Source organism: Octopus sinensis, unplaced genomic scaffold (assembly GCF_006345805.1).
Source record: "Octopus sinensis unplaced genomic scaffold, ASM634580v1 Contig15751_ERROPOS400000, whole genome shotgun sequence".
Lineage (NCBI taxonomy): Eukaryota > Metazoa > Mollusca > Cephalopoda > Octopoda > Octopodidae > Octopus > Octopus sinensis.
The window spans coordinates 113116-118983 of NW_021833893.1; positions in this window are offsets into that span (position 1 = coordinate 113116).

The window sequence follows — 5868 nt, forward strand, 5'->3', positions numbered from 1 at the left end:
CCCCTATACCCATCGATCGACGTGGATTTTGCGGTGGAGAAGTGCGTGGAGATGATCAAGGAGAGCGAGGTGGAGTTCCGCAATGTCAATACAGAGGAACTGGGCTCTTACTTAGACTGACATATGACAACGAATACCTAGATAAACATGATCTTAGTAGTTTCTGCCCCAGTATATATTTAAGAGGTAGACCACCCACAATTACTTCTATGGCTAAGAAGACCCATATAGAGAGATAGAGCGGATGGACCAGAGTCATACGGACCCTCGCAAATGTCCATCAGGTAAAAAATAATGATCGCACATGAACTAGGAGCTAGTATAAGAGTTACCCTAAAAGGCCACACGTTTAAGTTTAACAATAAAATATATGCTCAGGACGAGGGGGCAGCCATTGGCGTTAGTATCGCCGGTGATGTGGCCAACCTTTTCATCGTATGGTGGGACAGAAGGCTTAAAGAACGCCTAACACAGAACTCCATACTCGTGAACATGTACTCTCGCTATGTTGATGATATCATAGTGGTAAAGGCACCCCCACAAGAGAGTACTGTTGAAATAGAAATAGAAACTAATACTATGGAGAGCATCCAGCAAATAGCTAACTTCATCCACCAGAGTATTAATGTCACAATAGACTACCCTACTAAACACCCTAACCATAGACTACCAGTACTAGACACAGAACTCTGGCTAGAAACTGAGTATAATAAAACCCGAATCCTTCATTCGTACTATGCCAAACCTATGGCCTCCAAATACTTGATCCACTGGAACTTAGCTATCGCGGACAATGCCAAATTCAATATTTTGATGGCAGACCTCGTCAGAATAATACGAAATGTGTCCCGCATGTGCGAGCCTACAGAGTTAAAGAGACGCATACAACATTTCGTTCACCGCATGCAGTTCTCAGGTTACAGCCATAAAGAAAGTATCAGAGTATACAGAGGAGCCATGAAGAAATTTGATACTATCTTATGTAATGATAGGAATGGGATTTGCTTGGAGCAAGTCATGGAACACTATGGAAAGGACAAAGAAGAAAATAGGGAAGGCCAACTCTTGGTATGATAGCCACAAATACCAGAGTGTCATGTTCGTCGACACCACCCCTAGAGGTGAACTGGCGTACCGCTTTAGAAGGACCCTAGACAAACTTAAGCTAAGGATTAAAGTTGTTGAAAAGCCAGGCAACCCTATCAAATCCATAATCGGTAGAACCTACCCTTTTAGTAGAACCCCCTGTACGGATAGGTACTGTACTGTGTGTAGATTTAGCCCACAAACAAACTGTAAAGCCAGAAATGTAGTCTATAGTATAAGATGTATAGAGGGACGATACAGTAACAAGAGAACGACACACGTAGGGGAAACGGCATGAAGCATAGGAGAGCGGGTAAATGAAACATTGGAGAGAACTTAAGGAAGGAAAGAGCTCATCGGTTCTGAACCAACACGCCGAGCAGAAACACGGGGGATCAATCAACAACATAGAAGTTAAAATCTTGTCCAGACATAGAACAGACGCAACAATCAAACAAATTACGGAAGCTACACACATAATAGAAGATAAACCTAGCCTGAACAGGAAACTGGAATGGAACACTAGCACACACCACAATATATGACAGAAGTGGATTCCCATAAACTGATTACAATATAAACAAAACTGAAAACATAACAAAATAAAATACACAGATAAATAAACAAATGGAAGTAAATAACTATATACAATTAAAAAAAAATTTTAATTTTTTAATTTTTTAAATATTTTAATTATTATTACTATTATTGTTGTTATACATACATGCATACATAATAATAATGATAATGATAATAATAATAATAATAATAATAATAATAATAATAATAATAATAATAATAATAATAATAATAATAATAAGTGGGTGTAAACACATGAGCAAAATAAGAATAAATAAAAACAAAAACAAATTACACGAACGTATATAAACAGAAGATACAAATATTACAGACATCCCCCCCACACACAGTAACTAAACATAGACGCACATAGAGGTATACGCATGCGCAAATGTGACACATACAATAGAAATACAAAATGGCTGACGGTTAGTAAGGAGAGACACACAAATAAGAAAGAAGAAAGCAAAGGACCACTGATGTGTTCACAGGAGTGTGACGAAAGAACTCTGGCCGAAATAAGATTAAGATTAATGTAAAAAATAAATAACACTGAAGCAAAGTAACAGCAAATATATAGTGCGTGTGTTTTTATTGGCTAAACTTGCAAAATGACCATTCCTAAATACAACAATATCTGTTTCAACACACGATTTCACATAAAAAGATCTTGAACAACAAATATATAAACGTAATAATAATAATAATAATAATAATAATAATAATAATAATAATAATAAAAACAACAACAATGATGATGATGATGATGATGATGATGATCATGATGATCATGATGATGATCATGATCATAATAATAATAATAATAATAATAATAATAATAATAATAATAATAATAATAAATGCCCTGAGGCAGTACCAGGCAGTGGCAATCGTGGCTTCTGATCTTAACTGATTGGAAGTGTTGTATGCTTTCCTCACCAACCATCTTTTCATTTTTTTCATTCGATTATCATTTGTGTCTTTGTCCAGCCCACAGCTACATCTTTGTAAGGCTGTATGGCCAATTTATGAAATAAAGTAGCTTGCTTACCAACCACATGGTTCCGTGTTCAGCCCCACTGCGTGGCACCTTGGGCAAGTGTCTTCTACTATAGCCTCGGACCGATCAAAACCTTGTGAGTGGGCTTGGTAGACGGAAACTGAAAGAAGCCCGTCGTATATATATGTGTGTATATATATATATATATATAATATATATATATATATATATAATAGAAATATTAAAAGCTAGCTATTTGACACACAATCTGCGTCCATTATAAACCTTCGAACAGGGGAGGTCAGCCGCTTCATCCTGCCAGTCAGACAGCTGCAGATATGTTTGAGGGTATTTGCCCTTTATCAGTGCAGCATAGTCAGACCCAGCAGGTGTCGCTACTGACTGTCCCTATTCGAAGAATCTATTTACCTAGTTTCAGTGGAATACAACCACTTGTTTTCAATAATAGAAATATTAAAATTACTAAGTCTCTCTAAAGGAGATTACGGCAGCGTTACTGGAAATTAATAAAGGCCAAATACCCTGAAACATGTCTGCGGCCGTCTGACTGGCAGGATGAAGTGGCTGACCTTCCCTGTTCGAAGGTTTATAATGGACGCAGATTGTGTGTCAAATAGCTAGCTTGAGACGGTGGCCTCTTGGAGCTAATCAGCGACAGCTTTAGTCTTATATTTATAAGACTGCCATATAAGTATGGCGATAAATATTAATTTATATATATATATATATATATATATATATATTATATATATATATATATATTATATATATATATAACAACAAATTGATAAATAAAACATATGCATATATTCATACATATATGTACGTACCTATATCTACATGTATATATACATGCATATATGGGTACAGGAAACAAAAAAAAAACGTCGAACACAATGAGAAACGAAAACATAAACACAAAACCAAGGAAATGGACATTTTTCTTAAACAACGAAAAAATAGAGTACAGGACCTACAACACAAGGAAAAATACCCCTTCTTCAGTCACCTCTGTTTCATCTACTCCGCGTTTCGAAGGTAAAGGCGAGACTCGACTCCGTTGAAACATTCCTTCCCGCAAAAGGCAAATTAAATAAAATTTGAGATTTTTTTTCGGAGGGGTAAAAATGGTAACAAAAACAGGACAGTAAAGACAGTACAAAATATAAACAGTAAAAGACAGGACAATGAGAATAACAGTAACACAGACATTGAGGGCTGTTAAGCCAAACGATAGAAAATATTACGAACGCTTTTTGAGAACGGCGAGGGAGAGACACAGGAAAGCCGTCTACACTCGAAGGAAGCGAGGTCAGAAAGACAGTAGTTTTCTCGTCGCTGGTCAACGACGGGACAGAGGAGGAGTAAGAGAAAGGAAGAGAAAAAAAGGGAATGGTTGTAGAGAAAACCAGAAAGAATGAAGAATGAGAGAGAGAGGGAGAGACAGTAAGGTAGAAGAAAAGGAAACCAGAAAGAATGAAGGTTGAGAAAGGGAGGGGGACAGAAAGGTTAAGGGTGCGCATCATTATTAATATTAAGAACAAACTTACTTAGAAATGGATGCGTGTGTTCCGTCATATAATAACAAATTAATAAATAAAACATGCATACATACATACATATATGTACGTACCTACATCTACATGTATATATACATGCATATATGGGTACAGGACACCAAAAAAACGTCGAACACAATGAGAAACGAAAACAAAAACACTAAACCAAGGAAATGAACATTTTCCTTAAACAACGAAAAAATAGAGCACAGGACATACAAAGCAAGGAAAAATCCCCTTATATATATATATATATATATATATATATATAACAATTTAGGAGTGACCCTTAACAGGCCATTCGTCCACCAGAAAGAGCAGCCATAACTCACACCGCCAAGTAGTAGTAATTCAGAAATTAGGTGAAAATTTAAAAACATTTACCCTAATTCATCTTTTAGACGATGCATCGTTTCTGTGTTATTAATGATTAAATTAGCTTAATTAAATTAAATTAAGCTAATCTACCATAGGTCACACTTCATCAGTAAAAAACCTGGGAGAGACAAATATACACGAGGCGTCTGTATCGATGCCTCCGGAATATCTGTCTTAAAATTTTCAAGACCGACGTATTCGCGCCAAACTTAGCAGTAAATATAAACTGCCGATTCAATCTCAGAATTATTCAGGAAATTATCAATTAGTCAATTTAGGGTAGCAAAAAATTCAATAGAAATTTATCGCTACCAGCAGCCTAGTGGAAAAGAGAAAATAGTCAAAGACTAAATATATAAATATAACAATTTAGGAGTGACCCTTAACAGGCCATTCGTCCACCAGAAAGAGCAGCCATAACTCACACCGCCAAGTAGTAGTAATTCAGAAATTAGGTGAAAATTTAAAACCATTTACCCTAATTCATCTTTTAGACGATGCATCGTTTCTGTGTTATTAATGATTAAATTAGCTTAATTAAATTAAATTAAGCTAATCTACCATAGGTCACACTTCATCAGTAAAAAACCTGGGAGAGACAAATATACACGAGGCGTCTGTATCGATGCCTCCGGAATATCTGTCTTAAAATTTTCAAGACCGACGTATTCGCGCCAAACTTATCAGCAGTAAATATAAACTGCCGATTCAATCTCAGAATTATTCAGAAAATTATCAATTAGTCAATTTAGGGTAGCAAAAAATTCAATAGAAATTTATCGCTACCAGCGGCCTAGTGGAAAAGAGAAAATAGTCAAAGACTAAATATATAAATATAACAATTTAGGAGTGACCCTTAACAGGCCATTCGTCCCCCGGAAAGAGCAGCCATAACTCACACCGCCAAGTAGTAGTAATTCAGAAATTAGGTGAAAATTTAAAAACATTTACCCTAATATATATATATGTGTGTGTGTGTGTGTGTGTTTATATATATATATATATGTGTGTGTGTGTGTGTGTGTGTTTGTGTGTCTGCGTTTGTTCCTCCAACATTGCTTGACAACCGATGCTGGTGTGTTTACGTCCCCGTAACATAGCGGTTCGGCAAAAGACACCGATAGAATAAGTCCTAGGCTTACAAGGAATAAGTCCTGGGGTCGATTTGCCTGGCCACAGTTCAAATGACTGAAAGCAGTAAAAGAGTAAAGAGTAGACATACATACATACATATACGTGTGTGTG